This window comes from Pongo abelii, chromosome 6 (assembly GCF_028885655.2).
Source record: "Pongo abelii isolate AG06213 chromosome 6, NHGRI_mPonAbe1-v2.0_pri, whole genome shotgun sequence".
NCBI classification, from domain to species: Eukaryota; Metazoa; Chordata; class Mammalia; order Primates; family Hominidae; genus Pongo; species Pongo abelii.
Genome location: NC_071991.2, coordinates 47,213,862 through 47,229,557, shown reverse-complemented (window position 1 = coordinate 47,229,557; position 15,696 = coordinate 47,213,862). Strand labels below are relative to the sequence as shown.

Genomic DNA, 15,696 nt, shown 5'->3' with positions numbered 1-15,696 from the left:
CTATTGCCCAGGCTGGAGTGCAGTGGCATGATCATAGCACACTGCAGCCTTGAACTCCTTAGGCTCGAGCACTTCACCTGCCTCAGCCTCCTGAGTATCTGGGACTATAGGTGTGAGCCACCAAACGTGTCTAATTCTTGTTTAAAATTTATTTCTGTAGAGACAGGATCTTACTATGTTGCCCAGGCCAGTCTGCAACTCCTGGCCTTGGGCAATCCTCCCACCTCGGCCTCCCAAAGTGCTGGGAACCACTGTGCCCAGTCTATTTTCTCCTTTAAATAGTGTTTTTTTTTTTCCTCCTTAAAAAAAAAAAAAACTTTAGATGAGGAGGAAAAGGAAAGGAAACAAATGATATTTATGGAGTGATTGTTCAGCATCCAGTCTTATGCTGGGTGCTTTACATAGTTTATCGCAATATTAATTCCATATTACAGATGAAGAAACAATGGCATTTTGATAATGCAAACTGCATAGATCTCTAATTTAGCTTTTTTTGGTTGTCAGGCTTTGATGGGTTCAAAACTTGATAGGAAATTTTGTTTGTTTCCTTTCATATTAAAACACAGTTCTTCTACCAGATTCCTAAAAGTCTGTGGCCAGCAGGTATTAGCATCAGGAGGTATTAGTTTAAATATTGACCTCTGTTATGTTAATAACATGGTGGCAGCATTTGTAGGCCGCCAATGCACACATTCTACTACCTAAAACAAGAGAATTTGCCTTTGCCCACCCTTCCTGAAATGAGTCCTGAAATTCATTCTGATTAAACCACCATAAGCCTTATGTGCAGCCCAAACTAGTAATTGTGATGAGGGGTGAGGCGGGGGTGAAATGCACTGCTCCATTTAACATAGCCCAAGTCAAGAATCCCATCCTTGGAGTTGAGACAGAGTCAACTTTTCAGAATGACGTGGATCTTGAAATGGAAGTGGCAGGCTTTGAGGAAGGCAGACAGACATGGGAGTCTGGGAGCCAGGCAAACCCAGCTGTTCACAACATCATTTATTCTTTCAAAAATGCATCTAGAGAGCACGCTTGCTAAGAACGGTGGGAGAAACTGACAAGAATTAGACATAGTTCCTGTCCAGGCTGCCTATAATTTATTATGGAGAGGGAGGAGCTAAATTAATAACTATAATCAAAACCTGAAATGCTGTGACATAAAAGTGGCAACTACCTATTAGAGTGAGAAGGAGAATTACTTTTTGGTACAAATAATGGAAAATTTTCAAAGGGGGTGAAAGATTTCTTAGAGCTAGAAGGGGTGCTTAGGAATTTTTTTAGCTCTGTGTGGTATGATGCTGAGAGAAACTGGGACATAGGGAGAGTAAGACTTGTTAGGGAATAAGATAGACAGAAAGATGAGGAGAGGTAATGCCCAGGGTTTTAGTAGAAAATATAGGGCTCCAAAGAACAAAAATTACCCAATTTCACTGTTTTACTTGGGATCAGTTTTTCCAATAAGTGTGGTCAAAAAATCAGAAGTGTGTGGACAAAAGTATAATTTCCTGTTGGCTGAAAAATGGTAACTTCTATATTCTTTGTTGAGTTAGCTGTTTGCTCAGGAAACCAGTGTATTGCAAAGTATATTTTCTGTCAGCTTATCTGATTCCTTCTTAAGAATTTCTATCTCTGAATAAAGTTTCAACTATATTTGTTTACTTATATCTCTTTTGCTTTAAAAGAAGACACAAAATACCTGAGCTTTCAGCTAAGTTTTCAACTCAAATTCTTTGTTTCTAAGTATTAAGGGGAGGGTTTTCCTTTACAGACTGGAGATGGATAAAGTGCCTGCCAAGGGGCTGAGGGTGTTGTGAGCATTTAAAAGGTCTCAGCTCTATGTAAGGCTCCCAGGAAGATAGGTGAGAGGTCCTTTATCTAAGAGCCTCAAATTTACATGATGGATATGATCGAAAGAGAATCAAGCCATGTCCAAACCATGGGTGCATCTGAGGACAGATAGGCCTTGCTAATTATGTGTGTCTTCTACTAAGGTGAAAATTTGCTTCATTTCCTAAATACATAATAGACACTATGAGGGAATGTGGTTCAGAAAATATGCATGAGGGCTTGCGAGAAGAAGAACGAAAAGCTGTTTTCAAATCTACAAAAGGAAAGCTCAGTTTCTTTCTTCTACATTTAAAGTAGGTGGCCTAAAACTGAACCAATAAAAGATAATTGCAAATATATTTCTTATTGAAATCTCCCTTCCCCCCAAAGGTTAAGAGGATTGAGGACATCTCTGAAAAAGGAGGAGTAGATAGTCAAAGTCTAGGTGGAGGTTGTGTATTTGCTGATTGATGCATTTCAGACCATAATGGAGAAGACCACTTTGTTCATTAACAAACGTTTCAATATCAGTGCCTGCCTTTTGTGGCTCATGCTGTCCATCCCTGACATTTTCTGCCCCCTCTTTCTTTCTCTCACCCCCCTCGTTGTGTACTAAATCCTTTCTGTCTTCAAGTGTCACTCCAAAACCAGCTTCCTGCATGAAGCCTTCCCAGATTCCCCCTTCTCCCAATTTGGCTTGTTCTCCCACAACAATGCTCTGATGCACTATCTTATTTTACCTTCATGAATTTCTACAACATGCATCTGTCTCCTTCACTAAATTATAAGTTCCTTGAGGGCAGGACTGCTCTTCTTTTACTGTGTGTCCCTCCTTCATTACTGAACAATCTTTATACATCTCTTGGGCAAACATATATATCTTAAATCTGATTGTTTACATTGCTCATAAGTATAATTGTTAAATATAATTGTGTGATAAATGTACCAGGAAGTGGATCCCCTGGTCCAATTGCCTTGCAAAGTATTCCTTCTTCTCTCTGGGCTGAAATAAGTCAATTATATTGAAAGTTAGAATTGTTAAAAAGTTTATAACTAGTAAGGGTGATTAGAAGCCCTAAATTCAGCAAATGTTCAGCAAAGTATTTGGTGTTTACTAGGTATCTAGTATCATGCTAGTGATGAACTAAATAGTCACTCTCAGCACCCTCATGGGGACTATAGTCTAGTGAAGAAAATGGTCAATTCATATGAGAATTAACAAATAGATTCACAGATAGACATTGTATAAGTGCTATAAAGAAATTAAACAGTTCCAGTGCTTTGAGAGGCTGATGTGAGAGGATCACTTGAGGCCAGGCATTCAAGGCCACCCGGGCAACATAACAAGACTCCATCTGTACAATAACTACAAAAATTAGCAGGCATGGTGGCGTGTGCCTGTAGTCCTAGCTACTCTAGCTACTTGAGAGGCTGTGACAGGAGGATTGCTTGATCCCAGGAGTTCGAGGCTACAGTGAGCTATGAAGCACTGCACTCCAGCCTGGGAAACAAAGTGAGACTCTGTCGGGAAGGAAGGAAGGAAGGAAGGAAGAAAGGAAGGAAGGGATTCAAGAAAAAAAGGTTTAGAGAAAATGTGGGTTAGAAAGTCATTTCTGCTGATGAGCTTGATTTAAGACAAATTGAGCTATCCTCATTTATGGAGATGCATGAAAAAGCCACTGGTTGGCAAAGGAAACAACATTTGCCCTGAGCATAAATGAGAGAGAAACTGATACTAGAGCCCTGTCTACATCCACTTAACAATTGCTCTTCTGAGATCACAAGGGTGATAGAGCCTATGTAGATCTCCCTGGCTCATTGAACCTTAACCAAGGGCTTCTGTTAGGCTTTGAATGCACACCAGTGACATAGAACTGAAGATGCAGTATCTTAAGCAGAGTTCACATTTGTAATACACTTTTATTTTAGGCTTCCCTGATAAGTTGTGTGTGTGTGTGTGTGTGTGTGTGTGTGTGTGTTGCAGGGTGAGGGATAGGGTTGGAGGGCATTATGGAGGCAAGAAGAATAAGCTTTCTTGCCTGTGCGTGAAGAGTTTCACCAGACGATTTCAGCTTTCTCCTGTGACCTGGGAAAGCTGTGATGTGGAGCATGGCCAGTTTATACTTAAAAATGTCCACACAGTTCTGGTTGGTTCTGCCATGCCAGAATCAAAGGTCGGGCCCGGAAAGAAATGCCTTTGGCTGCTTGGTAACCAGCACTATCACAAGCCAGTTGTGTTGATTGAGTCTAAGGTGGAAGTCTGTGTGAGTTATGAGAGGTGGTAAGATATGACTGCAAAAGCCAGGGCTTTGTCAGATCATACACTCTTGGGATTAGTCATCTTGTCTGACCATCAGATTCAGTGATAAGTTTTTGTATCTTGCAAGTTTTCAATTTGGCAAGAAGTTTCCCGATAAAGCTTGGATATCTGCATCTCTTCTTCCTTCATCCAGCACTGATGGTTAGTAGCTTCTTCTAACCATTCTAACGTGGATCTCATCTTGTATTTAATAATTGACAGATGGGTCCTCTCCCATCTTATATGGAGGATCAAAATGATTCTAGCAACTTAGTTCCTTTCCTCAAAAATATTGACACTCACCTTTGCCACATGCGTCTGTGAATTATGAGTTATTGTTGTAAGGGACTAAACTGTCTAATCTTAGAGTTTGCCTTGGCCATATTTAGAATGTACAGTTCATAGGCAGCTGAGCAGAAAACCAGAAAAAGGGGGCTGAGAATTAGGTGAGAAACTGAGGAAATGAGTGAAATTAGTGATTCTCCACCCAGTCAGGAATTTTTTTTTGAAAAACATTCCTTCAACTCCTGTGAGATACAGCAGGGAATGAGCTTATTGGAAGAGATGAGGGAATGAGAGTGTGAGGCGGAGCTTGAATCCTTCCAGAGATCCCATTAGAAATAAGGCAAGGATGGGGGAGCCAGGGCAGCCCTTGGAAATGGGGAGAAGCAGGAATAATGGGGAAAGCAGCCCCCAGAGAGTGTCAGGGCCAGCCTGGAACCAGCCTCTGAAGGGGTGACTAGTCTTGGAGGGTTACTGGTCAAAGAGGAACATCTAAACTACTGCCAGGGCAATGACATGAAAGAAAAGGGTTCCAGGGTGTGGGGAGATTGATGGGGTTCAGGAAGGCTTGGGACTCAGCAGGGTCTGGGAGGTGAACCAGGAGTTGGGCAGAAGGCAGGCAGAGAAAAGGTGTGCCATGACTCAAGCCTGGCACTTCCAAAAGAGGGCCTGCCCCAGGCACTCATCCTGGGTTCGCAGGGCACAGGGCAGCAGGCACTTAGAGATACCAGACCCTGGTGCCCATCAGTGACTTTACATGGCCCACCTTGGGCTAGGTCTTCCTGGAGCTGAGCATGTGAGTTGAGCGCACCATAATAATCTCTGAGTGTAGTTTCCAATTTCAACAAAAGCAGAGAGTTAAGTACTTAAGAGTTCAAAAAGGAAAAGAAATTAGGCTGGCACCACGGCTCACGCCTGTAATCCCAGCACTTTGGGAGGCCAAAGCAGGTGGATCACAAGGTCAGGAGATCGAGACCATCCTGGCTAACACGGTGAAACCCCTTCTTTACTAAAATACAAAAAAATTAGCCAGGCATGGTGGCAAGCACCTGTACGCCCAGCTACTCAGGAGGCTGAGGCAGGAGAATGGCGTGAACCCGGGAGGCGGAACTTGCAGTGAGCCGAGATTGCGCCACTGCACTCCAGGCTGGGCAAAAGCGAGACTCCGTCTCAAAAAAAAAAAAAAAAAAAAAAAAGAGGAATTAAGAAAAGGGTTCAGAACCTTCTCTGGGATAAATTAAATTTGGGGAATTAAATTTTTAGTACAATTTTATTTTTCTCTTACATTGCAATCTGATGAACTGCTTTTCTTTTTTTTTTCAGTGAATCTTTTTCTTTCTTTTTTTTTTTTTTTTTTTTACATTTATTGGCTTTAGAGAACTTGAGTAGGCCTGTTTTAATTACTTCTCCAAGTCCTCTTCTAGTATTCTAATTAACTGCTTTTCAATACCCTGATAATTGGTCATAGAGATACAAACAATACAGTTGAAAAACAAGGACCGATTGTCTAGGGGAATCCACAGCTCCGAAGGAGAGCAGAGATGGAGCAGTGAAGAAATGTCACTTTTTCTCTTTTTTCATAGGAAAGGGACTTCTGTGTTGCTGTGACCCTGTGATGTGCTGCAGAACATTTAGGCTTCAGAGTCCAACAGCCTGGGTCTCCAATTTCAGGGCTGTCATTTGTTAGTTGAGTGAACCCAGAAAGTTGCTTAACTTTTCCGAGCTTCAGTTCTTCAACTAATATTTGGAATAAAAGTACCCTTGTCCTGGATTTCTTGGGAGGATTACAAGTAGCATATAAGAAATTTCCATCTTAGTGCCAGGAACTGAAGAGGCACTCAGGACCTGGTGGTGAAAGTTATCAATACATTATGCTACGATAGATGTGCCCATTATTGGTGAAAAGGCATAAACCTAGAGGTACCTGGGGCTAAAGACAGAATAAGGGTGATCTTGGACAGATTGGCCTGGTTAATGTCTCAGTAGCTTTGATTTAAGAAAGGTCTTCTCTGAACGGCTTTCACTTTGGTGGTGTGGTGTTTTCCATCCATAGATGTTGGTTACTTCTACAGATGAAATGCCCGTTAGAAACATGCCCAACATGTCCTAAAATTATTTTCCATTCTTGGTCCTCCCTAGATTTTTTGTTGGCGTGGCAGCTGAGCTTGTTGGCAGATTATTTTGGGCTCCAAGACAAAGGTTGACAATTTCTCCATGTCTCTGTTTGGGTGTGAAGTGGAGATACAATTTTTAGAACTTCTGGGAGAGTCTTCTCTCACTGTCAGCCTAGACTGCTGAGGCCTGAAAGTATGGTGTCTGTCTCAGGGGGCAATGGGTTACTTGAAGGTTGTATTTTAACCACAGCCTTTTTTGTCTTGTTTATTTCAGAATTTTGCCTACAAGTATATTTAACCTACAGTGAATAAAGATTGATGGTTGATTGAAGTCATCTGGATAACATATTGGAAAACTTCTTGACAGGAATAGTTTAAATTAGAAAGCAGAAATAAACTTTTGACTTTAAGGAAATATTTCATGTCTGTCAACATAAAGCAACTTGGCACTATCAATCTATATCCACAAATACTTTCATGTCATATGACCAACTTTTTTATTGGACACCACCTTCTGGAAAAATCTAAAATATGTAAAACACTAAACTCACAAAAGTGATTGTCCTAGAGTTATTTATAACAATAAGTTAGAAACATAACATCATTGAAAATTTGATTAAATCACTTTGGAGACATCCACTTGATGAGATGTTATACGGTCGTATAAAAGTGCACGGAAACAGGTCAGGCATGCTGGCTTGCATCTGCAGTCCCAGCTACTTGGGAGGTTGAGGCAGGAGGATGACTTGAGGCCAGGAGCTTGAGACCAGCCTAAGTACTATAGTGAGGTTCTCTCTCTTAAAAACAAAACAAAACAAACAAACAAACAAAAAAAACAGGCACAGTAGCTCATGCCTCTAATCCCAGCACTTTGGGAGGCCAAGGTGGGCGGATCACTTGAGGTCAGGAGTTTGAGACTAGCCTGGCCAACATGGTGAAACCCCGTCTCTACTAAAAATACAAAAATTAGCTGAGCATGATTGCAGGTGCCTGTAATCCCAGCTGCTTGGGAGGTTGATGCAGGAGAATTGTTTGAACCCAGGAGGCGGAGGTTGCAGTGAGCCAACATTATGCCACTGCACTCCAGCCTGGGCGACAGAGCCAGACTCCATCTCAAAAAAAAAAAAAAGTTCAGAAACTCCAAGGCTAAGTACTTTGGTATTATACATTACTAGCAAAAAATATGGTTTGAAAATTGAGGTGCAATATTATCACTATCTAACAATCTAACACAGATGCATAGAAAGATATTAGCAGAAAATACACTAATATTTTAAAAAGTAGAAAAATTCTGTTCTTCTAATTTTTCTTTTTCCTTTCTTTCTTTCCTTCCTCCTTTTCTTTCTTTCTTTTTTTTTTTTTTTTGACAGAGTCTCAGTCTGTTGCCTGGGCTGGAGTACAGTAGCATGATCTTGGCTCATTACAACCTCTGTCTCCCGGGTTCAAGTGATTCTCTTGCCTCAGCATCCTGAGTAGCTGGGACTACAGGAGTGTGCTACCACACCTGGCTAATTTTTGTATTTTTAGTAGAGATGGGGTTTCACCGTGTTGGCCATGCTCATCTTGAGCTCCTAACCTCAGGTGATCCACCCACCTCGGTGTATTGGCATGAACCACCGTGCCTGGCCTGAGTCCAGAAATGCCTAATTTTTCTTTAGTGCCTTTTAGTTGCCTCTTTTTTTATTAATATAAAAAAATCCCAGAAACACCGAGAAAATAAAAAGAAATAAAACCCTAGAAGTTACTAGGAAGAAAAAAAAAAGTGAATGGCATGGAAGATGAGCAAGCAGATAGTGAAATGCCTGAAGTGGACATGGTGAGGGAGGGAAGAAACTATGATACAGGGTGAAGCACAGAGTGAATCCTGTGAAATGATGATGTGAAAAGCAGCCTCCTTTAGTGATGTCCTGTTCTTGCTCTGTCACGTTTTAGTGCTTCATGGGCCATAAGGAGGCTTGGAGGCAAGGAAGTTACCAGCATTGTTGGATACCACGTTTTGCATGTCTGAAGGCCTCGTCCCTTACATGTCCGTATAGACATGTTTCTCTGTCTTTTGAGGTTGGGTGGATTAAGTAGGCCAGATGGTGTGTCAAAGGTGGCAACAAGGCTGTGGTAGCACTGGACACTCAGGAATTCCAGGAACACAGTCCCCCAGATTTAACAGTTTCTGAGAATAAAGCACAGTTCCTGGACAATGAAAGATTTCTTTGAAGCAAAATTTCTGGTAAGGAGATGGACATTCACGAAGATCAGAATTCATAGCACATTTCAATATCTGCAGACCTACAGATCTATGCAAGGCTCTCCCTGGGAATGGAAAGAACTCACTGACAGTTCCTTATTTTGGAGAACATGGGTGGCAGCAGGGACGCCCTAGGTGCCTTGCAGAGCAGTGTGGCTCACTCTACACAGACACAAAGCCTCTGAGTTTCAGCTCCCACTTCCCTTGTAGGTAACCAGAACTTGCATCCTCGCCTGTTAGAGATTCAGCAGCAATGGTGAACTCCTCAAGTGAGGAGAGAAAAGATAGCTCAAATCCAGAAGTCTGCTCTTTGGTGAAAAATGATGTCTTTGATGAGTGAGGCTGCAGATCTAACTTTACTTGAAACTGCCTAAAAAATGTATATACACATATTTTTTTGCTATTAAAAAAACCATAGAAAACCCAAGAGAGTCCTTTCAAACTTCAGAAATAGGATGTACAGAGGAGGAGGACTGTGAGAGAGAGTTCTAATATGAACAAAGCAGGGGGCAATTTTTATATGTTACTTAGGCATATAACCTTCTCCAGTGAATTTCTTTAGAGTTGATATTCTTTTTTATTGTTTCCCACACTGCTTCAGATATTTTCAGACAGATTTTTTTGGTTTTGGTTTTTTAGCTACACTGAGCTTGTCCTTAATATGGGAGCTGCCATCCCAGAATCTTTTCTCAATATATTTTGGATGAACTGCTGCTTGAGTTTCCCTGAGTGAGTGATTAAAGTGACTGTTCCTGTTTGTTTTCTGCAAACACAACAAAGTATAATTCGTTCTAAGGAGAGCTCAAAGGAAGGAAGCCATTTGTCTGCTGACAACCTTTTCTCAGAACAACCTGTGATGCCTCTTCTAGCTGGGGCTGGACATCCATCCTGGCTCCCAACTGGTGTCCTTGAGGTGGGGCCTGTGGGGCTGGACTTAAAGCATAGTTCTGTTGATTAGAAGCTGCCGCCTGTCCCGCTGGGCCTCTGGAGTCTGCCTTTAGTAGTGCTGTGTCACAGGAATAGTCCCAGACTGAGACACAGAACCTGGAATTTAGCCAGTGACAAGCTGTGCTAGCTTTCAAAAGTCGCTATATGGGCATCGGTGTCTTCCTTAGTTTAATGGGTGCACTGGATGCTATAATCTCTAGGTTTCACTCTGACACTAAGAATTCGTGATTTTTTCTTCTGATTCCTGGTCCAAGGGTTCCTTCTCTCTTGGAGATAGAGACACCATGGCCACTCTCATGGATCTTTTCTTCTTGGAAGCAGGGGTGAACATAGAGAATGACAAAGAAAAAGTGAGATGACAGTGATTAGTGCTATGAAGAACATGGCTTGGGTAGGGCTGATTCCTTGTATTGAGTGGTCAAGAATCAAGAAGCTGAATCTGCAGTCCCATCTGTTCAAGGTACAGCAGAAAGAAGTGAAGCCAGGGATGGAGCGGGGAGCAAGGAGGAATGAGCGGCCACATCAGAGGGACCAGGCCTGCGATCTTGAGCAGGGTGAGGCACCCAGGGTTCCTGGTTCCTGGCATGGCATCCTCCTAGCCCTCTAACCAGGGAGTTTCCTGCTCTGCCCTCGATATGAATGAATGAAGGCAGTCACCAGCAGCATTGATTCTCTGTCAATAATTCTCCCCCTCCTCCCTCATCCCCAAGGCTCAGCTCAGATGCAGTTTCTTTCTCTCTTTTTTTTTCACAATGGCTTTACTGAAATATAATTCACCAACTATAAAAGTCATTTTTTTTTTCAAAGGACAACTTTATGGTTGGTGAACCACAATTCAATGGTTTTTAGTATAGTCACAGAGTGATAGACAAAATTTCTCCTTTTTGTAGGTGGAAGAAGGAACAAATTATAAATTGTGCGATTTCAGATGTCCGGACTTTTCATTCTTTTATTTTAAAATATGTCTATTTACCATGTTTGCTTTGTTTTTTTTTTCCTTCCTGCCTCTGTTACTCTATTACTGTGTTCCATTTTTCCTTCTCATAATTTGCAAGCCATACATGCAACTTTGGTTCACTAATTGATTGCTCTTAAGTTTTCATCAAGAAGTTATATTCATTTTTTTTTGTTTCTCTACCCTTAAACAGTACCTTTAACCTCCTCCCCACCAAAAAATATTGAGATATTCACATACAATTTCTCTGTTTTATTTCCCTCACTGCCACCATGTGGAAACCAATGGATGTTTTAATTTGGTATGATCATGAGCATTTTAGGTTTAAAATGTGTTTCACTGCATTTTGACTGTAGGAAGTGAGGTCAAAGGACAGAGAGTGGGGAGGAGGGATCACATCCTGTAAGGCCTTCCAGACCATTTCCAAATCTTGATTTGACTCTGAGAAAGGTGAGAAGCCATTGGAGGATTGAGAGAAGAAGAATGACATCTTCTAATTTACATTCTGAAAGATTATTCTGGTTGCTGAGTTGGGAATAGGGGAGTTAGGAGTAAAAAACGGGAGAATTCATGGGCTTGCTGTAATAATCCCATTAAGAGTTAATATGGCTGAATCCCAGTTGTTGCAATGTAGGCAATGAAGAGTCGACCAACTCTATGTTTATTTTATGTAATTTTTCATAATTTTTAAATTTAGAAATAATTTTATACAAAACATTTACAATGTTATAAGAATGATATAAAGAGCTCCAATATAACCTTCACCCAGATTCCCCAATTGTAATCTTTTCCACATTGGTTTTTCTCTTTTTGTACATACATATTGTAATTTTTTGGATTGATTTGATAATAAATAGAAAGCATGCTGCCTTTATCCATATACTATGCGGTGTGTATTTTATAAGAACAGGATATTCTCTTACACAACCACATACAATGGTCAAGATCAGGAAAATAACATTGATACAATTCTATTATTTAATCTGAAGACTGTGTTAATATTTGGCCAATTATACCAGTAATATCCTTTATAGAAAAAATCTGGCCCATGGACTCTATGTGGACTAATGTGAGAGACAGGGAATAGGAGTTGCTGAAGGAGTGGAGGTGAATTATGGGAGAAAAAGAGGAATTAGGGATAACTGTAAGATTTTTCACTTATGCAAGTAGAAAATAGAGTTAGTATTACCAGTGAAACTGCGAGGACTTTGCAAGGAAGAAGTTTATGTGTATGTCTGGGGCACAGGAGTTCAGCCTTGGATATACTAAGTTTGAGATGTTTATTACACATCGAAGTGGATATGCGAATTTGCTCTTTGTGATTTGAAATAACATCTTTATGTGTCTAAATATGAGTCTTTTCTAGTAGTTTAGCTCAGCGCTGGGTGGGACCTTTCAACATAAAGATTTTATCTTTTCTATGTGTAGAAAATGTCCTTTAATTATTTGTCTGAGCATTTCATTCTCTTTTGCTGTCTCCAGATGATGTTGGAACTTCTATTAATAGTTTTGTTCTAGGGGTTTTTTAGCTTTTCTTTTAAATCTTCCATCTCTTGACCTTTTTTGGTTCTATCTGTGGGAGTCTTCTCAACCTTCTTACAAGCTCATTGATTGTGTGGTCTGGTATATTTTAATTAAAATAACAACTCTGAGTCTTATTTCACACCATTCTCTCCTCTCCAAGGACATTTTAAAGTTACTTTTTTCCACTTTGCCCTCTTAGCAAACCAATCCATCTGTTAGTTCTTTTGTCTGGGAAATTTGGTATCCATTTAATGTGTCATTAGCTCTCCTAAAATGTCCAGTGATTGTTCTTTGTCTTTTTACTGTTGAATGTGGATGAAGTTACCTGAAGCATGTACTTTTCTTTTCCAAGCCCAGACTCTTCAATTTTTGTTTAATTTGGGGGCAAGCTCTCCTAGGTGGGTGTCATCTTGCTCCAATCTTTATAATATTTAAACTTGAATAACCCTTCTCCAACTATCCATTCTGTTGCCAAAACAAGCTTTCAAAACTGAAATATTAAGATGTCATTTAGTATTCTAAAATTCCCTGCATCCCTCATAATTTTCAGAATAAAATGGAAAATCCTTAGAGTGGCAACATGCCGTAAATATGGAAACCCTCATCTACAGATTCTCACCCACATTCTCCTAATGTGTCAAATGTTCCAGGTACATCAAACTATTGGTAATTCCCCTAATGTGCATCCAAGCCTTTGCCCAGAATCTTCTCTTTCCCTGGAGTGCTTTATTTCCTCCTCTCTACATCTAGAACTTCAATGCATCCTTCAAGATCCAGTAACTGCTACATATCTGTACCCAAGCATCTTTTACTTTATTTTGATGCCTTCATCCTCAAGTACCTCTTAAATAACTACTGCTCTTTCTGAATTCTTGCAGCATTTTTCACGTACCCGTAGGTGTTTCTGTAAATAATTGATGTGCCTCTTTCTTTCCTACCAAACAGAAGGAGATTTAAATGCGGTGATGTGTTTTATTCATTTCAGAATCTTTGCTACCTACTGTACAGTAGACACTTAGAGTGATATCACTTGTTTAATAAATGAAGTGAGAAATCCCAAAGTAGGTTATACTTGTTTGTCTGTTTTAAAATGGTGCAGGGAGGGGTTCTGGTGACTAAGGTCTACACGCTAATGAGCATTTGGATTATTTAATGTTATTTTGCAGGGTTCTGCAAATTGTGTAGGACTCTCATTTTGTAGGCTGGTCTCTGATGTTGGCTCTACCATAGGTTTCTTATAAAACAGCCACAGAAACCACTTCCATATCTCACTTTTGACATTGACGTAGTCCTCAGGCCATGGACAATGACCACTGAGATCCAAGCAAGGCTGTGGGCCAGGCTTTGGGAAGGGGGTTGGTAAGATACAAGGGAATAGCCACCAGCCAGGCCTCAGGCAGACCTGAGGAGCTCTCTTCTGTGTGGGATGAGATCAGATCAGAATCATAAGAGAATCATGCAGGCAGGATGGGAGAATCCTGGTGCACCAGGATAGGGGAGAGGCTTGTTTACAGCTACAAATACCAGCAAGACCTGGCCTGGTATGTCAGGTCAGCTAATATGTCAGTTTCCACAGCTCCCATAGACAATGTGATTCCAGGGAAAGTTTTTAAAAAGAGAAGTGAAATCATTGATGATGCAATTTGGACTTCATTCTAGTTGTTTAGCTGTACATTTGGGGCCTAGAGAAACAAGAAACAAGCTGGAGGTATGAAAGAGAACATTCCAAGAATGACAGGTAAGTCTGAGTCACAGCTCAAGGCTGAAAGAAGGGGGTTAGAGAGGAGGTGTCCCTTGAAATAGAAGCTGAGGCCAGCTTGCAAAGGGCTTACATGTCATGGTAGGAACTCAGAGTTTTTTCTTTTCTCTAACAGTAACCAAAGAAGGATTTTAAGCAGAGACATGATACAGGGCAGGGGAAAATCAGAGTTTGAGGCCAGGCTTCATGATGACCTTCAAGGTCAATCACAGAGGTAAAGAGGGGATCCTCATGTGGGACAAGGAGGTCCACAGCCAGCCAGAGAGGCAGCCCTGCCCCCTGAGAGAGCTGGCTCTGGGTTTGCAGTTTATTTCTGGGATCCTGATGTCAGTTGTTGGTCTAGATCCAAATGTGGCCATATCCAAAAAATGTTTAATCCAGTCAAGGCACTTTTTCACCATTATTTCACCCATTCAGTTAACAACTCATGACCACTATTTAAAAAATATATGCCAGTTTTGAAAGAAATTCAAAGTTAAAAACAAGTCCACAAATGACCAAAATAATTAAAACAGATAAATTAATAAGACAACAAAGGAAGGACTGAAAGTCACCTGTAAAGCTTTTTGAGAAAGCAGCTGAGAATGTCCCGGGGGCCTGAAGGGCTTGAAAGAAAACACAGTCTGTGTTTACACCTCAAAGATGTGCAAGACTGTGTGAGTGGGGGTAATATTTTGGAAAGAGAAAACGCAATGAAAATATATAGGTGAAATATCTAAGTAGCATCAACAAATAACTGTTGTTAATGTTGTTTAAAAAAAAATTCCCTGGCTTCTTGTATTTGGAATGGATTGTCTCCGTGGAAGCAGAAACTACCTCTGTCTTACCTTCTTTCAGGTTTTCCTGGGATCAGCTGCACTCCTTAGCAAAAGTATATTGGACAATCAACTGAGAAGTAACTGAGACATTTGAATCATTTCTAGGTGTAAAGAAAGACCAGAGCCAAGGAAAATATTACGGTCAGTTCAATGCCTAAGTATAACACCAGCATCACTAGCTGGGACCCTCAGAACCTACTCTCCTATTTTCCCTTCATCTTCTTCTCTTCTTTCTTTTTCTTATTCCTTTTCTTTGTTTCCCCCCTTCTTTCTCTTCTCTCTTTTCCTCCCTCACTTTCTTGATCTCTCATTCTGTTTCATGAATTCTTTGAATCATTACAGAAGTACTTGACACATACTATGTCCCAAATTCTGAGCTAGGGTACGTGCTATATTTTTCTACAAAATTAAGTGTGAGGTGGATCTTTAAATAATAATAACAAGTGTGTCTCAACAGTCTATCCTGGGCACCTTGTAAGCTTCAGTTGTTTTCTCTTCAAAGTGCCTGTGTCCCAAAGCTCAGGACAAATTTCAGAACCTGAACCTGAATATTAAGAAATCTAAACATATATCATCTAAAGCTGGCATCCAGGAAAACAGAGCTTTTCATTTGATCAGAGACTGCATATTTCTTACCTGCAAGTGTTTGTTTTAACCACACTTGGCAGGTTCTGTATATAACACACGTCAAAGCCATCAGTCGCACTTGTTTTTGTGACTGCGGGTGCTGGCTTGCTTGTTCCAGGGTCCCAGGGCCCGGCCATGGCCATGATGTTTGTCTCTCAGGCTTGTCTGTCTCATACCTGGCAGGCCCACTGCTTCACAGCTCACTGTGTCTCTCAGACATTCTCTTGGCTTTCCCACAGTCTCAGGGACTGTTCTAAATAGCAAGCTAATATTCTGAAGTGAGGCATTGGAAGCATTT

At 40.8% G+C, this 15,696-nt stretch overlaps 1 protein-coding gene across 3 annotated transcripts in view; it reads left to right on the top strand.

Moving 5' to 3' along the window:
• LOC100450487 (probable G-protein coupled receptor 141) overlaps positions 1–15,696 on the top strand; it is a 66,858-nt gene that overhangs the window by 40,679 nt on the left and 10,483 nt on the right. For 2 of the 3 annotated variants that reach the window (XM_054559304.2, XM_054559303.2), the window contains exon 2: positions 14,791–14,912. The exons of the other annotated variant lie outside the window; for it this stretch is intronic. The gene's annotated coding sequence lies outside the window, so the exon portion shown is untranslated. The remainder of the gene's footprint in view (positions 1–14,790; positions 14,913–15,696) is intronic. 3 annotated transcript variants of the gene reach the window in all.